Source organism: Stegodyphus dumicola, chromosome X1 (assembly GCF_044657685.1).
Source record: "Stegodyphus dumicola isolate Sdum_Otavi_A_Nest chromosome X1, ASM4465768v1".
NCBI lineage: Eukaryota > Metazoa > Arthropoda > Arachnida > Araneae > Eresidae > Stegodyphus > Stegodyphus dumicola.
Genome location: NC_140780.1, coordinates 161695456 through 161715095, shown reverse-complemented (window position 1 = coordinate 161715095; position 19640 = coordinate 161695456). Strand labels below are relative to the sequence as shown.

At 30.5% G+C, this 19640-nt stretch overlaps 1 protein-coding gene across 2 annotated transcripts in view; it reads left to right on the top strand.

Moving 5' to 3' along the window:
• LOC118185717 (A disintegrin and metalloproteinase with thrombospondin motifs 9-like) overlaps window positions 1-16461 on the top strand; it is a 690813-nt gene extending 674352 nt beyond the window's left edge. For both annotated transcript variants that reach the window (XM_085807434.1, XM_085807433.1), the window contains one exon: window positions 7549-16461. The gene's annotated coding sequence lies outside the window, so the exon portion shown is untranslated. The remainder of the gene's footprint in view (window positions 1-7548) is intronic.
• The last annotated feature ends 3179 nt before the right edge of the window (window positions 16462-19640 follow it).

Genomic DNA, 19640 nt, shown 5'->3' with positions numbered 1-19640 from the left:
ATGTCACCACCTGTTTTCATGAATTTGTTGCCACTGTCATAGATTTCATCATCATCCCCTCTTTCATTTTCACAGTCACAAGGCATTCGTATTGGAAACTATATTTCATTAGTCAGTTTTATTAAATGTGTAAACATTTTCACTACGCTTTTTATTCAATAGTGAACTATAGGAGGCCATTTGTTAAGCTGTGTTAGGTGCTCTTTAGGAATTTATCTAACTTGAATAAGGTTTTGATAGATTTACTGATCTAAGAAACTTGCAATGCAAGGAATAATTTTTTTGCTATATTTTCACCCCCCCCTTAAAAATAATTTCTTTCTGGAGACAAACTTCACTGTGAATGTCAGAATTTTTTTTACCTGTTGATGTAGATTCAGTGCATTCAGTGTTTCTAACAGGCTCCTATGAGCCAGCTTTGAGTGTGTATAATTCTAAAATTATTTAGTATGCTCTTTAGTTTATTCTTTCTGCCGGGTGAAAGTCTGGATTGAGAATAAATGACAGAGAAAATCCACACCATACCATCACTTGGTGAAAGCAATGGAACCTCTAATACAGGATGCAGATTTTCTGCTTCCCAGATTCTTCATTTGGGAGTATTTACTGCACCATCCAAATGAAAATGTGCTTCCTCTGTCCAGAGGATATTCCAAGGCCATTCTGAATCGACCTCAGAACAAGCAAGAAACTGAAGTGAGAACAGGAGTCGAGCATCAAAATCATGTGGAAGCAACTGCTGCATTAGTGAAAGTTTATAAGGATAATACTAGAGGATGTTCCACAAGATCTTATGAATAGAACTTGATATATCCAGCATCTCTGCTATACGCTGGACACTGGTACTAGCCTGAAAGTGTGAAGCTGTATTCTCTTCGACCTGAAGCACAACCTCTTGTCCTGCTCCTGTATGATGAACAGATATCAATCTTGTTTCTTCAAATTTCGTTATCATTTTCCGAAGGTTTTTAACATTCTTTGGACCTTTCAGAATAGGACCTTTCTAGATCCCCTTCAAAATCCGAAGTTTCCTTAGAGCAGCTACTGTGGAATTACTGTTTTGGTAAAACAGTTTTACCAACAAAGCCTGGTCTAGAAAACTTATCGTCATTGTGAGCAACAAGAACATTGAAAAGAAAGTCTTCTCGAATGTTTCTAGGTTTCATAACAGCTACTGCATGACGTCAACAAAGATTTACATTTTACCTCAGGCTTTCAAAGCTCTCTGGTGACGCTATTTGTAACTAATCCCCCCCCAACTGGAAGAAATTCTCATCCCTTCAATTATGTGCAACACAAAATTTCACAATTTTCTGATAACTGGTTTCACTCGCAGGCAGCTTTGAAATAGGGTTCTTTAATTATAGACGCAATGTATATGAAAAAAGATGAGGGGTATGCAAGGAATGCAGTTGTAGGGGGGTCAATGCTTTTGAGGGCTCATAGATTCTGTTGAATTAGATTCACATACAGAAATTTTAAATTTAGACTGAAAGTAGAAATAAACTGGTATTTTTTCTTCTGTAGAAACATATATGTATGATGTTTTTATAGAATCAAAAACATAGTTTTGTGTAGTTATAATTAAAGGCAATACAAAGCTCCTTAAGCTTCTTTAATTTCAGCTCCTTAGCTCTAACTTTTGTTTTTGTGTAGTTCCAGGTAGGCAACATCAAGTACTCTGAAAAATAAAGTGTCACGAATGTCAGTTGAAAGTAGATTCTATAAAACTAGTTACATACTTTTATTCTGATTTATAGTGATAAAGGCAAAGATGTTCCAGTAAGGAGATCTAAGAAATGTTATCGCATTATTGCCACATGTCAAATGTTCTTCTCATGCACAAAACGAAGTTAGCTAAATTTGGGTAAGGGTTTATTAAGTAGTTTAGGTTTTTAATGCTGCTGGGGACATCGGTTACTAATTTTTAAATTTGGTTTGATAATTAAATTATTTATGCTGCATGCATGTAGTATAATATTGAATCATTAAAAAATTAATAATGAAAACATTTTAAATCATATTTCTCACAGCTTAAATTTCTAATTTGTCATTTTGACAGTTTCTACTATTTTTCGGGGTGGGGTACTTAATAAGTGATTAGCTAGCTTTATGCAGTTTTTTCCATTTACGAGAACAGCTGATTAAGGAAATTTTGAGATTCACTGCAATTTTAATACTTATTTAAATATATTTAATTTAAAGAAAAGTACTTAGTTACTTTGCCTAATACCAAAAATAATTTTTTAATGATAATGGAATCTTATTGGATATGATATGATAATTAACATTGAGGAAAATAAACATTTATAATTGTCTTATTATCCAATGATGCTCGTTATAACTTGTAGCCAGTATGGTAACAAAAAACTGCTTTAATATGCAACTGGGTGCTTTTTGTATAAGTCATTGTAATGGAATGGTCATTATAATGGATATCGCCTAATGTACTAATATTACCAGTGTGTTTTACTTAGAACCAAGGTAGGGAGATATTTCCTTCCAAAATTAGAGAAAAATTAACAAACTATTTACGTCAGGGATTTTCAACCTTTTTCTTACCTCAACCTCTATTAAGAAATGGTTTTCTTCATCAACCCCTTAAATTTTTTTCTATAATATATAGCACACAATATATTCATAATGCAAATAATTGCACTGTATGATAGTAATAATAAGGAACATTGAAATAGCAATTAGATTAAGAATATGAATGAAAGTTTGGAAAAAAATGCTTTATTAGACTTATGATTTATTATTTTTTGTATTATCATTAATATTAAACTCAAACAAGCTTTCAGAAATAAAACCACCGATTCTAATTCACAAAACTTCAATTTTGATTAATGTGATTACTGCGCTTGATGTGTTGATGCAGAATTTTTAATATTTCGCATAGATTTTTTTAATTAGTCTTAAATCACCTAGCTCAAAAACTGTTTATTGTTTTCCATTCTAGTTTTACATTCTTCGTACTTTTTTAATCGTGTTTTCTTGTGTTTTTTTGTTTCAGTGTTTTGGATTGCATTTATTGCATAAAAAATTTGTTCATTAAAAAATATTATTGATTTTTAAAGAATTGTTATGAAATGCCCAGCTGCGGCTAGAGAGCTTCCCCAAAGAACGTCTGTGTAAAGAAGGAAAAGGTTCTATAGACATAATATAAACCAGTTTGCTATTACGTCGCTGGAAAGCGGAGGGAAAATTTGGTGACGGAACCTGACAGCAAGAATTTTCTCCTCCACGATACATACAGGAAATTGAGAAACGTGTTAAGAAGAAACATTCTTTGACAAAAAGTTTCTTCTTTGACTTTTCGTGATAACTTAAACTCGGATTTTCGTAACTTTTTTGTGGCTCAAAATAACTAATCCATTAATTAATTTACTTGCACGAAAAAATATTTTCTTTTCCTTTAAAGTTTAAAGAAATTTAAAACGATATATGTTTTATGAACTCTTGATGAACATCTGCTTCGAACTTCGACGCCAGCTTTGAATTTTGGCAATAGATATTTCGCGCATGTTTCCTTCTACGTTGGAATTTAGCCACTTCTGAAGCTGCGTTCACACTAGTCTGTTAGGATGAAAAGCAGCAATGCGGAAAAAAATGCTTTTTGTGTACATCAGTTCACACCAGCGCGGCAACTTTCACTTTAAAAGTTATCATATGCTCGCACTAGATAGCGCTTCATATCGGAAACTTGGGGGGAACGTGAAATTTTTGTGTGGTATTTTGACTTTTCACGTTTACATTTTTTAATTAAAATGGGTTTAATTTCTGCTCGATTAAAACTTGTTTTACTTCTTACATTGTGTAAGAGAAGCAGAATGTAGTGGTTTATATTAATATGTGAGAGATGACTGTGGTAATTTAATTGAAGAAATGCGCTTGAGCGAAACGGAATTTCTTTTAATTACGTTCGCGTGACACCTCATCATTTCAGTGAATTTTTAGCCCTCACTGAACTATTTATTCAAAAGCAGAACACTAATTTATATGAATTAATTTTATATGAGTGATGAATGAAATGAAAAATAAATGCAAGCTTCTTTCCCCCCCAAAAAAAAAGTCATGGCAAATAAAAAAAATCGTGTATTCATACCATCATCAAAGGTAGGAAAAAAGCAAGGCCCGAACCCGCAATACAAGTCCCTGGTGAAAGCTGAGTTTTCTACTTGAGCGTGTTACCTCTGCACTAAGATATCTTGCAGGTAAGCCTGCTTTTCACTCTTCAATTTTAGGAACCTGAAGAAGCATCTGGGCTACTTTGAAATTATCTATCATTTCTGTAAATATAATTTTTTTAAAATACCAACTCCATTACAACGTCACTCCTGGTGATGCTTGAATCCAAAATCTTTAACTCAAGAAGCCAACGTTTTATCCACTAGGCAATGAGAGCAACCTTAAATTGAGTTCAAAATCTGGGATTTTGAAATCCATCAGTATTTTCTCGCAATAATCTTCTATGAAAATTATCAACCATATATAATTTATGACTGATTATTAAGGCTTATTACTGCGAATAAACTTGAGAACTTTTCTTTAAATAATTTATAAAGCTGTTTATTCTATTAGTGTATGCATTTTTTTTTTTTATTAAGATTAGTCCATACGACCTTTTTTTTCCATCAAGAATTTTTGAAAGTGTAATCATTTAAAAACCATGGTATAAACTAGATTTTTGAAACAAAATGCCTGAAACAGATGCATCAAAAAGTTGAAGTTAAGTCAACTCACACGGTCTCCGGCCATCCGACAAATGCCACCTCTGAACTCTGTCCTGATTAGTTAATGCTTTACTTGCGAACATGTGAACACAGCTTGATGAGGAGAAGTTTTCATTCTTATCAATGCATATTCTTTGGCTTCCCCACAAAGCAGGTTTAGGGTTGCCAGAGAGTAGCAGGAAAAGATAGGGTTACCAGATTTGGTATGAAGTCACCCAATTGGCAATATGCCCTAGACCAGCGATTCTCAACTGGTATTACGCAAGAGAAAAATACGTGGTACGCAAAGAAACAAAGCATTTTTAACTATTAAATTCAAAAATATCATCAAGAAACAATTGATAGAAATGTTTTGTGATCGAACTCTAACTGAGAATTTCAAAAATAATGTACTTTCTTTATTTAGGCTGAACTTAAAAAAAGAATTTAATGACATCCATAGAACTTTCTTATTTCATTCTTTTGAAAATAAAAAACTAATGTGATGATAAAATTAGTATTTTTTGTGTTCTTAAGGTAGATGAAATCATCTATCTCTCTTTCAAGCATATATAAATTCTGATATTCTCAACATTCAGTATTTTCTGTGTTACTTTTTGCACAGTCTAAATTGTTGCAAATGCTTTCTTCTTATCAGTAGATATTCTTTCATATGTATGTGTATGGAGATCAAAATGAGCTTGCAAAATTTGTGCATTTTACTGCACTTCTGCGCATAATTTGTTTTATATCTCTACACCCACTAATGCTACTTTATTCTTGAACCTGACTCTTTAACCAGGGAAGGGGAAACATAATGAATTCATTCTGACCAGCACATTCCAGTGCAGCAGAATGTTGGTATTTCATCATATGTTTAGTTCTTGGCAACTGAACTAATTGACTGGTTATGATTTCTAGTTTTACACATATGTTACGTAAATTCAAACCAGTTTCCCTTTGAAAGACTTCCATGAAATTAACTAACCTTTGAGGCAGCTTTATTTAATTAGTTGTCTTGTAGACAACTCTTTTTATCGTTCTTCCCCAAATTAAATGTTCTCATGAGCTTACTCTAATATAGTTGAATTATCATATGTTTTGCTATTTTGGTCCTTTGCATCACTGTCCTATAGCTGGAAGGTGTCAGTAATTGTTTTGCAAGTGAACTTCTATTGAACTGTTATTTTGTGTAAGTTTTGTCACCTTTAGACATAACTTTATACAAAACAAAGTGAAATCCTGTCTTCTAGTATCTGGAATGATCTAATATCCAGGCCATCAGAATTTTTCTTAGAAGCTGTTGTAAAAAGTGAGAAAGAATTAGATTCCAATAGTAGCATCTTGCTTTAGTATATGCTTAATGCTTCAAGCAGGCACACCAGACATTTTTTTAATAATAAAGCATGTGGAGGGATTCTTAATTTCATTTTGGTATTAAACAAAACACCTCCATAATTAAGAAATACAATCATTTATTAGCATAAATCTGTATGATCAATAATTTGGCTCTGTAGCCACCTTTTCCCTAGGCATACATCACAAACCAAAATATTTTACTGGAGTTCATCATTGAATTTACACCTACTGTATACTACATGTAGAATGCTTGATGCCAACCTGGTGAATCATTTTTGCTTTCATTACCACATGGCAAATCAACTCTGGCGGCAGCTTGATAAATGATTCATTCAGGGATGTCCAAAACATTTTTTTAAAAACATTAGTAACTGAATACCAAACAGCAGGATAACCTTTTATGCTGACATTATGCTTGGCGACCATTACAGACTTCAGCCAACTGAACTGCAGAATATTGGGTTTGTTGAGAAGGAGAAATTTAGGGAAATTTCTTTCCATATGTAAAAATATATTTTGTAAATGATTAAAAGATTACACTGTTTGAATTAAGAATATCTGATTTTTTGTTCAGATTAGCCTTATGTATATGTGGGAATTAATTTTTTACAGACTCAGCCTTAAGCATATGCGGGAAATAGACATAATAAATAACTATTATAATTCAAGATTAATTTCCTCAGCATGTGATAAAAGCAAGACAAAATTTAATGAAACAACACGTCTCTAGTCACCAATCACATGATACAACGTAATAGTGTAAAGCAGACACTGACTAAGCTTACAGTGATAGTCGGGAATTTGAAGGTTTTCACATATTGCAAACACAAGGCAAAATTTTCCATTCAGTGGAATTCGGAAAAAGTATGGTGTAGTGGCAATAAATAAAGATCATATAACAGAAGTTTTCCATTGCAATGACAATGTCCCAATCGTCAGTTATCTAGCAGGCACCAAAATCTGCAGTATGGTTCTAAATTCAGACAATGTTGCTACCAATAGTAAAGATGGTAACAGAGATGTTGCTGAAAACAGAAAGACAAAAATCTGTTGACAATTTAGTGGGAATTCTCTACACGGCAATTGTAGGACTTGAGGAATGGAACAGAATAAGAAATTATGCCTATCTATAAAAAAAAATATTTAGCATAAAAAAAAACGGAGCAGCCTAAACAACTTACACTGAAAGAAATGTTTAATGAAGCAAACAAATAAAAACTAAGCTCTTTTTTTCAATATAAATGTTTCATTATTTCATAAACAACTGTTTAATATTTTTAATTTTGATAATTTATACATTTCATCTTGCTAGATTTAAACTGTTGATTAAAATCCAGAAAATTCCAAAATCCAGATTCGAAGTCACAATGTGACTGGATCACAGACTTTGTGCTGTACTATTTTTAAATGAAATTTTTACAACTTTACAAATGTATAATTTTGTGCATTTTTAACTAAGTAAATCTTTTCTTTACAGGTCAAGAAACTAGCTATTCTCTACATCAGTATTCTTCATATAACATTATTTTCATTAATGAATGCATTGTACATATACATGAGATCTCATTTAAATTGTTGTGAACATTCTTTTTAGTGGAAATGCATTAAACTGATTATTTTTTGCACTGTGCATCATACTTAATAAAATGTACTGCAAAGAGTGTCTCATTGAAATGAAGTAAATGAAAAGATCAAGCATATAATTAATAAAGTTTCACGATTTGAACTTTTCTGTTTATCATTGTTACAAAATTGATTTTAGAAACTTTTTAAATTAGATGTTGATGCAGTTTTCTGATTTTTATACTTATTATATTTGCTAATGAAACTTTCATATTTTCATATATTATGTATAAGAATTTAGCTAACATCTAAATTTGGTGAAGTAACCTGCAGTATTTTAAAAAATCTAGTTTGTCACATGTCATTTGTTATGTTCATGATTGCTAATGTATTGTTTAATTATACATTTTAGAAAAATAAGGAGAGACTTGTATGTGGACTTCACATTAGTAGAAATGTTTTGAAATTATGTAATTTTGAAAAATAATGAAGTTGTATTTTTTATGTAAAATTACAAGAAAGGTAAAATGAACTAACGTGCTTTATGTGGTGTCTTGTCATCTAGATATTTTTTAATTATTTACATGAAAATTTACTGCTGTTGAAAACTGCATCAGGTATGAGTATTTTTTCAAATGTCCTCGTAGTTCTTCATGTTGTTAGTGTATTATGCTGCACTTTTGTGAAATTATGTGCATTTAGCCCCCAGCATTTAATAAAAGGAAATATAAAATTACAGCACAGTTACATATTTCATTAACATGATAAAATATTTCAGTACGAGATGTATTTTTAATCAATATATTATAGTCCATGTAATAATGTTTTTTTAAATATTAAAGGTTGTTCATATGAAATAAATAAACAGTTATAAGGTAAAATTTTCATTCAACGTAATGCATTATTGATCTGAAATAAGTAAATTTTAGCATATCTTAAATCATTTATTAAAAGTCATTTTATATTATGTGTAATTATGAAATTAAGCATTTCACCAACATGTTTCATGTATTTCAGCATCAATTAACTTTCTGTGATTTTATTGAAGTAAAGCAGCTTGGCAAATATCATTCTTATGTGCTGTTTTTGCTATTAGAATTAGAATTTATGTTATCCAAAATTTGAACCTATACTCATTCTGTTATAACAATGAATCAATTATTTGTTAATTTTTGTTTTTGCAAATTGATATGTATTGTTTGGATTATTTATTACCTATAGTTAATGTTAAGAATGGGATTTCAAAGAACAACTAAAGAGGAACAGATTGTTTTAAATGAGCAAAATCTTTGCTTAAGTATATTTTATTATCTCTGTTGATTTAAGTTCCCAAATCTTGAATTATGTCATAGTCATGTTAGAAACACATTCTGAAGCTTATTCTATATCCTAAATTGTACTTTTTTTTTATTTGCATAGCTGCTAAAATATATCCAGAGCTTGTAAATACAGTGTTTTGTGGTGTGCGAAAGTTTCAAGTAATGTATCCCCCTTTTACACGGTCTACCTCACTTTATGAGATAATATAATGTTATTTATTTACTTACCATTATTTTTCAATCTGTGAAAAGGAGGAAATCTCATGTTTTAGCTTTTTGAATTCTCCCGCACTGCCATTTTTCTATCATTTCATATTTTTTAAAGCATGTGAAGTTGTGATGTTCATTTGGCTGCCAAGCAACTGTCATAGTTAATGTCATTATTGTCTTGACTGTACATAGGGGAAAACGACACTGCCAAAATTTTGCTCATGCAGTGAGGACCAACTGTGTATGTACGTATTATATATATGTGTGAGTGTGTGTATATATGTGTATATATATGTGTGTGTATCTTTGTGTGCATATATATGTATATGCACACTCATACACTTGTGTTTGCACATGTCTTAGGGTATATATGAACCCATTCAAAGGCAATGCTTCTGCTTTCTTTTCATAATTTTAAAAATATGCTGTAATATTAAGCACTTAAGAGAATTTATTTAACACATGCATATACATACACAAATAATTTGAAGCATGATCTTGTATTTTATGTAATATATGTTTTCCATACTATTTTTATTCTGAATTTTTGAAATGCAGTGAGATCTGAATAAATGATTGCACTAAATTTATGTTAAAATGCCTTTTGGTATCTTCTCCCCCTTTTTGGGGGGGGGGCTTTAAACAGCATACCTGTTAATAATGTTATAAACAAATTTACAATTATATTAATTTAACAACTGGTATTAAATCATTTCTCATTCAAAGGTTTGAGAAATGAATTATTTAGAAAATGTATTTTGCTATTTAAACTTCTAAATATTGTCCTCTTTGATAAGAAAATTGTTGAATTTTTTGCTTTATTATTTTCTTTGTTTTAAACTTATGAGAAGTTTTTATCTTGATTAATTCAGCATTACAACATTTGTTACCATTTCCATGTTTTTGAGAAGGTTTATAGATATATATAAACCTTTTTTTATATGTATATTATAAGATTGAGTTCAAAAGGAACAGAAATTTAGATTATCCTATCTGAGAAAAAAGATGTAGGATAAAAATTAAATTTCTTAATAGTAAAAGTGAAAATTTTTTAGAGTGATCACATATGTCAAGTTAAGCTTTTTGTACGGGAAGTTAAGACTTATTATAAGAGTGGTGTAATCATTAAAATTAACATAAGAGAAGCAATGAAACATGATAAAAAGAATAATTTAATAACCCCTATTTAATGTTTCAAACAGAGCTTGTCAAGGGTTAAGTATTTGAAACACCAAACTGGGACAATTGATGAGTGTCGAACACATATATTGTTCCTCTCAACAATGTAAGACTTTAAACTGTTTTAAATAAATTTCCATTTTTATAAAGTTATATTTCATATAGTCTCACTATTGCTGTCAAGCTTCTCTAACAAGCCATTCATACACTGAGAATAAAACACATGAAAATCTTTTTGATGTGTAATAAAAGAAAAACTAGTAGAAGTGTAACAGAAAAACTTCCAAAACTTCATTTACTTATTCATATAAGTTATTCAACATTTTTCGAATAATGCCACGTACAAGTAAAAAAAGGCTGCTGTCTCAAAAACTTAAAAGTCCTGTCTTATTTTATTAATAAGCAATGGGCGAAAAAAGGAAAAAAAATTTATCTATTTTGGTGCTGAAAAAGTAGAGCAAGCATATAAAATGAAACAGAAAAGTTAAAAGCTGAAAAAGAGCTTATTATTGTCATTCTTGAGGTTCACCTCATATAGCTGAATAAACTTAATAGGAATGCATGTACAAGGGCAGGTTGCCAGACTCTATGTTAGCAACTCGGCTTGACAGGGTTACCATATCAAGAATATATATACATACATGCAGGTACATTCGTTTAGATTTTTTAACAATGTCACTATATCCTAATATTTTAAACTGAATTGTATGGGAAGAATGCATTATACACAGCTTTTCCTCAAAGTTATTTTAAGAGAATGATGCACTTAAGACTTTTTTTTAAAAAGTTGAATCTAACTTTGTGCATATCTTTCTGTAATACAAAAATATGTATGAATGCAAAATATTGTATAATTTCCTTTTTGACAGTAATAATTAGGATGGAAATAAATAGTGAAAAATTCCTATTTAGTTCTTTTGAAATGTTACACATAGATACCACTTATATATAATTTTTTAGCATTTGAAAGAGGCCATGGGATTACAACTGCTTCAGCAGAAGACCGTTGTTTGTAAATGTGAAATAGATATTTGTTTGCAAAATTTTTTCCTGTAGCAAATTGCTTGAAAGAAATTGGAACATAAAAATTCAAAAATGAGCAAAGAACAAGTAATTTATTGGGTCAAGTTCCCAGGTTTATTCCTAAGGAACTTATAAAAGATACTGTTTGACAGTCTCCAAAGATACTGTTTGACAGTCTCCAAAGAAGTCAACTCCAGGCCATTCAGAGAATTTTGAGTTAACCTGAAGAGATGAAATTCAGAAAGAAATTTAGAGAGGGCAATGAACATGGCACGTGACGCAGAAATTCTCAACAATGTTCAATAAGTTTTTGTCTGATATTCATTGAAATTTGGGGCCGAACATTGTGATGATGGAAGACATCTCGAAGATTGGTCAGTTCTGGGCTTTAATTTTGTTTTTTAAAACTGCCATTTGGGGGCAATATTTTTCTGAATTTATTGTCTGATTTGGTGGCAAGAATTCGTAGTATATAATTCCTTTGTAGGCCTACAATACACAAAGCAATACTTTTTGGGATTGCAGTTCCCATCTTGATGCTGTTAAGAGAGGTTCTTTGGCTTATCCCATGATCTTCCTCCTGTAATATTATTTAGTACCCATTTCTCATCTCCTATTATGAGCCATTTGAAAAAGGAAACTTATTTGGTTTTTTTAACAAAGAATTGCATGCCAAAACTCGAGCAAGTATATTCTGCTTTGTTATAGTATGGGATTCCTATACATTGTAACAACTTGTACTCAATCTTCTTTTAATGATCTTGACTGCACTCCTTGGAATATTTAGTCCCTTGGACAGTTCCTGAACTTTATAACTTGAATTTTCAGTGATAAGTTCATTTTCTTTGTTTAGAGAGGATGTCGTCCGATGTGGTTATCATGATCGAGGCAGAAATATCCAGGCTTTAGCTTCTGAAACCACCCTCAAACTGCATCATCAGAAACAGCACTCTTTCCAAACATAGCACAAATTTAGGAGACGTCTGACTGGCACTTTTTTTTCCTTTTTTGGAATAAAAATGCTTAATATGACGAAAATAAACTTTTAGTTTCTTCATTCTTAGCACTGCACTGAAAGAAAAGTTATGCTGCATGCTAGAATTATCTAACATGAGCAGAAACAAATGTATTTCAGCTTCATCTTCAATCTAGTATCAGAAGTAAGAAAATAATTAGAAGAAAACGTGCTTTGATTTGAAAAACTGCATAACTTTAAGAATGGCCGAATATATTTTATAATAAATGTTCTTAGTAAATAAATTTATTCTCTTAGCCTATTCATATGGCTTAAGTTGAATGTTTCAACTAATAGTACATAAGTGTGGCAGGATTTCGATTACTCTGAATAACGTCAGTGTTGGTAATCTGAATGATTTTTTAGATTTCAAAATGTAATTAATCTTGCAGGTGTAGTAGATTCCATCAGTTTGTTTATATGCTTTCAGTTTTCATAAAATGGATTTGAATACATTAAGAAACTAGCAATATATCTAGATGTCAGTCGCACATAATATTTAGCTAGTCTTTCGTGGATCTGCAATATTGTTGATTTTACTAAACCAAACGCTAAGTTCTTTTTCATGTTTTCCCTTTTAAAATATGTAAGGAAACAGTTTTAATCTGTGGCTGTTTCTTCAGCATTGTTACATAGCAAAATAGCTTTCATTACCAGTAGTAGCATTTTATGGTATGTAAAAAATGGACTTATTTTTTCCAATTACATTCTCAGTTTACAGAAAGAAAGGAATCATGTTAGTTACTTTCATGCAAATGTGGCCACTTGAAAATGGGCAGTTCAAACATTTATGGGATCATTATCAACAAGTTAGACAAAGGAAGATAGAGAAGTTTATTGATATGGTAGATGAAATAATGGGTAACATCATATTTAAAGTTATCTGACACATGGATTTTACCAATGCACACTGATTTTAAAAACTCAAATTCTGATTTGAAATATGCACTGTTTTTTTAATTTGTTCTGGTTAAAATATTGAGTAGTCCACACAGTGTTCATTTCGTGAAAGGAGTTTTCAATCTTTTCTTAGAATCCCTTTTTCTCTACATAAGTGTTTATTTCAGAAGTCTTATCCAAATAATATTTTTATAGTTCTGCTGATTAAAAATTATTTTTTTGGGGGGTTCTTTTATTTTTATAAAGCATTGTCTGACAGATCCTTTAGTTTTGAATGATTATGACAAGCTTCTTGCCTTAAACATATTTTGTTTTTGCTTTTGAAATCTACCCAGATCCTGCAGTCATTGTTATCTGATATTTGCCCCGCTTCAGTCCAAAGCCTAAGAACTATTACAGAATACGTTTTTTAAAATCAAAAAAGTATCGAATATAAAATGTTGAAAGTTATTCAATTTCCGATAAAAAATATGCCCTTTTATATTAATTTTTTAAAGAAAAATCTGTTAAAAATCTTTGCCTTCCCTCCATATGGGACTATCTCTTTAATGCAATGTTTGATATTAATTGATATGTTATTCATATCAATATCAAATTTATACAAATAAATTTGTATTATATTAATTATTAATTTAATATACAAAATCTGATCCTTTCACTTATACTAAATTCTCTATCCTGTTTCGGATATCTTATTAAACTCTTTCTATTAATGCAGTGTCTGACATAAAGTCATTTAATAATCATTTTCCGAAAAATTTTCAGAATTCAGGTCGACAGAATAGATTACTTTGATTTATATGGAGAAGAAAGATACCAGTGTAAATTTAGACAAAAAATATATAGTCAGAGTCAAATTTTATTAAAAATCTGACCAATCTAAATTTTTCCTTAATTTTATTTTGGTTTGTTCTATTTTCATCATTATAATAAGAAAATAATTATTTGTTTGCAGATGAATTTTTATGAAGATGTGTGTGTATAATTAATTCTACAACCAGAATTATTTCCTAGCTTTGTAGTTTTCAAACTTGTGTTTTAAAGTATAATTTAAAAATAATTTTTTTTTTTAAATATGGAGTACAGCTAAAGGATATTTGTATTACAGTAGAAGAAATGGAAGTTTAGACATTTTAAAAATTAATAGGAAGTAATTTTGCTCAGAATATTTAAAAAAGTCTTTCCCCCCCCCTCACAAGGAAATATATTTTAGGGTTATTATTTGTGACACATATAGGAACTAAGTAAAATGTTACCTTTATCAATTCATTTTAAATTGGAAATGCATTCTATTCTAAATCATGGGCAAATTAATTTTGTATTCAAATTTAGGTAACTAGTTTCAAGCTGGCAATCTTGAAACAAATAGTTAAGATCATTTATTTAAATAAAAATTTCAGTATATGCTTCATTTAAATTGCATTTACATTTTTTATAATTATAACATCAAATGGTCGCATGAATATTTTAAAGTTTTGTGTCTAAAAATAATTATAATACACTTTCACGTCCCTTTTAGTGCATACTTAACTGGGTGGAGATTTGATTTTTTATCTTAGTAATTTCACATATAAACACCAGACTACGTTTATAAACTTTTAAAGAATTTTATTATGCAACAGACTGCATCGAAAGCTGTTTTGTTGTATTTCTAATAGTTTATACAAGATACAATAACTGTATTATTATATGGTATTAAGTATTCATCAGTTATGTATCAATTGTTCAGTATTAATAAACGGAACTGAAACATATTTCTAAAATGCTTAAGATTTCTGTATGCGGTTATTCTTAAATACATATATTGAACTTGGCATACAGTGTTTAGAAATATTTTCGTGCATTATTTCTGTTTAATGCATTACATTTTACTCGGTTTGCTAACATTTCATCATTTTAGAATCATTAATTTCGGTAAGGTGGTTAAATATAATCATTAAATACATACATTTGTAATAGATTTCATGTTATACTTTTTTTGTTACGCAAATCTGTCATGCTTAGACAAATTCGGATAAATTGTATATTCTACAAGATTAATATGCAACATTTTTGGTAATATATTTTTTAATGTGCATGTAGTTAACTTCCGCTCCCTAAATTATTGTTCATATAAGTTTATCAGTATCAAATAAATTACTATAAAATAATTCTTTACTAGTTTTGCTCTACAGACCTTACTGAGAGACAGTTGCTTTACAGGCATATTCTTAACAAAATATTGAAAAAAGTACATCCTATCTCGTACATGTACGTTAAGATACAAAATTTGAAAGTTATGAATTTAACATAAAATAATTCAGAGTGAAAATGCTTTTGTTAAAATCGATTAGTATATTAAACAGTAGTTTCATTTTTTTTATTAAAAAAATTACATTTCATTTGATTGTACTTCCACATCTACAGTGAACTCTACAGCCGACCAGATGCTTCCTTTCCTGTAGCACAGGAAACAGAGGTTATTTTTGTAAGCATAAAAACAGCGATTGCCTTGGGTTTAAGAAAAGGTGAGCTATTCTTTAAGCCCATTAAATTTTTTTTACACTTTTGACTACAGTTATAATTTAATTTTAAATGAAATTAAATTCTTATCTCCTCCTTTTGTGTCATGGACTCCTAGAAATCATTGGTGGATTCCCAAAGAATCTGTATATTTTGAGTTACGACACCCTGTTATAATTTCTTGAAATTTTCTGCACATGTACAGATGTTTTGAAGCACATTCGGGAATTCTTAGATCCACCTTTTCTAAATTTAACTAGTTAATTAGTGTGTATACTTAATCTGTGTTACTTCTGTGGAGAAAAGGTATTTCATTCTCCATAAATATTTGTTAAAGAACATTCAAAGTTGAACTAGTCCACCATTTCCTTTTGAACAAATAATTTTAAATACAATTTTGTGAGTAACTGAGATTTCCCCATTATAATGATCTTATATTTTTGAATTAATCTAGACTAGTTACATAAGGTTAAAAAGTTTCTAATTATATGTCAAGTGGAATTCTTCGCAATAAAGCCAAAGTTAATGTTAGAAAATTATTGTTTCAAATTATACTGTGGAAAAGAATGAAAATAGGTATTGTAACCTTGGGAGCTGTCTTGGAAAATAAGATTGCTCAATTGTTAGTAATGTATTGTTTGTTCAAAAGTGTAATAAAATTTGTATATAAATTTTGCTATTTGTGTGTTTTCCTCACTATTATGAAGACTTTAGTTCCTAACTTTAAAGGTTTTTCATATTCCAGAGCAGCGTTTTTATTTGGTAGCATGGTAATTTCGTTTTTTATTTTTGCTTTTAAATTTTTATATTTCATTTATCTCCTAACTTAAGGTGTATACATGCTTTTGTGACTTTCATTGACATGAAAATAGATATTGCATAAAACATTATTAATATGCTTTCAAACATTCAACATATAATAACTATATTTTGTCTTTCTTCAAATGTCACATAATTAAAACAGAAGAACACTGAATAGTTCGGCCTAGCGTAAGTTATCAACGAGTGAACAAGCTGGCTGCATGGGGCTGTTGTAATTTTCTCCATGTGTAAAATAAAAGAGAGCCAATTTATTTAGGAAATTTTTCCTGAAAATAACAAATACCTTTTGTGTGCTATGCCATAATTATTATTATTTTTTTTTTCATTCAAGTTGTTAGAGCTTTCCATTGTTAGGCATAGTTGTTTCAGCAGAATTTGGAAAAGTTCGCGAGGCGAAATTATATCTGATATTATAATTCCTTATTCCTGATATTATTATTCCGTGTTTCGTGAAGCAGAAGCTGTCATAAACTTGCTAATGTGATAAATTGAATTTAATATTGAATGATACCATATTAAAATTATTTCTTGCATTAAACTTTTTCCCCAAAGTTTATTTAGCAGAAGAGACGGTGGGGTCTTCCTCATCCTCCGAAAGGTAAAATATTTTAGACCCAATGGCGTGAATAAGGGTATGCAAGAAACGCCGTCGCATAAGGGTCCTGAATGTCCTGCTGGAATATATTTACATGTTTAAACCTAAAATGCGGATTCTATTATCCTGTAGAGACATTAGGTTATTTCGAAGCAGGACACAGGAAAAATGTGCAGTGTCCTCGCCGGGATTTCGGACCTCTCGAATACGCGCCAAGTGTGCTGACCATTACACCACGAAGGCATGCTAGGAAGGCGGGAGATATACCATATATACTCGCCCTTTTTTAAAGGGCGACTAGGGATTAGGGGACCCAATCTCCAAATGCTGGTGGTGAAGAATCATCATTAACCACCTTTTTTAGTTCGGGCGCCACTGTAGAGACATCAGGATTTTTTTTACTGAGAGACGTGAACCTCGGATCTCTCGAATACGCTCCGAGTGTGCTTACCATTACACCACAAAGGCAAGCTAAGAAGGCGGGAGAAAATCCCTTATAATTCGTCTTCTTTTAAATTTTTAAGGGTACCCTACCTATATGACGCAGATAGGGGTTCCTTGGAAGCAGAGGAAAGCTGAATTCATTGTTACACACACCTGAACTTTAACTGAAATCAAAATAAAAAAGCTGTATGCTTTCGTTTTGATTCGCCTCTAGAGGACATATTTCAAGTTATTAGTGATAACCGGGACGAGCTGTTGCTTGTCTGCTGTGAGAATAAGTTCTGAATTTGAGGCGAGCATATGCAGTGCAAGCTGTAAGAGAGCTACGTAAATACTATTTCGAAATTCTTCAAAATATTTACGTGTATTTCGGAGAAAGTTTAAAAACGATGGAGTACTTTCTTCGGGAGACTTTGCTGTCAAAAATCTAAATCCTACAAGTGGGCTGGACGATAATCATCTTTAATATCAGTTAAAATGCGATACTTTGACATCTTGAAAGCATTAAATTAAATTATATTAACTTCAAAGAAAGTGCAAGGGTTAAAAATGCAAATAGATTAAAAAAATGGAATCTTTCGAATTTTTATTCTTAACGATTTTTGTCTTTTGCAAATGCAGCGTCTGAATTATTACAAAGAAAATCAATCGACTTGAATGAGGCTTATCAACATAAAAAAAAAGTTTCTGTCAGTATGCAAGATATGAGAAACGAGTCTGACGATGTTATGAAAGAAGCTAGGTTTATAGCAAATAATTGGGTGTGAAGTTCTGGCGTACTCTATGAAGAACGAGGACGCCAACGCCAGCGAAATGCAGAGAAAAAGCAGTAAAACGGACCACGTGAAACGATTATGATTATTATGTTGTAATTCAAAAGGGTGTACTCCAACTGCGCGGATGAAAATCCCAACCTCGTCCTGGTATAGTAAAACTGCGCCAATCAAAATTTCTTACCCCCGTTGCTTACAGGGTTACAATTTTACCTTTCGAAGCCAATTCTAGCCAAGAGGAAAATAAAAATAAAGAAATAGAATTACATATCACAAGAACAAGTAAAGCATACTTAACAAGCAGGCTAATTACTTGAATAACAGTAATAATTGCGAGAGCTAACAAATAAAATAAAAGGTAGTAGTCAACATACATATTAGCATTACAAACGTCTTTCATTAATTACAATATTACAGCAAGGAATATTATAATAATATCATAAATTAAATAATTATAAAGCATACCAATTGTATTTTTTATAAATGACATCAATAATAGTCATGATGTCTGAACCAGACTGGAAAATTTAGTATAGCTCACTGCCGTTCAAATGATTATTCCGTATCAAAGTGTGCTAAAAATATTTTTTGTTAATTAAAGTAATCATGTAAATGTTTGCTGAAATTAATAGTTAAATTAAAAAAAAGCTTATCAGGAAATCTATTATAACAACATTAGTATGCGTTTGGAACTCTGACGTATAAATTGTAAATAAATTTTATATATTATGATAGCATGCATATGAAACTTGAATACAGTGCAACAATGTGAAAAAGGAATGGATTAAAAGGGAACTGAAAATCCCAAGATATGAATATAAAGGAGTTCGGTTTTTTTCCACTTTTTTTGTTAATTATGAAAATTCTGTAGACGCTCATAATTATCAATTTATTAATTAAATGTCCATTAGAAATTAAATGTATGCCAAAGTAATTCAAGTAGAGTAACTAGAAAACATAATACATATTTAAACGTTTCTAGTATTAAAATATGGAATTTGTAAGAAAGTTAAATAAACTTAAAATAACCATAAATAATAAACCATAAATAGTTAAATAACTTATCAATGACTAAAAATGGAAAGCTTAATACGGCAATAATATTAGTGTGAATTTAGAATCACTTAAGAAATCCAATTTTTAGATTTAATAAAGATAATTGTTTAAATTAAATTAGAATTATTTACCTGAAATGGCAAATTTGATAGTTAAAATCATTCTGCT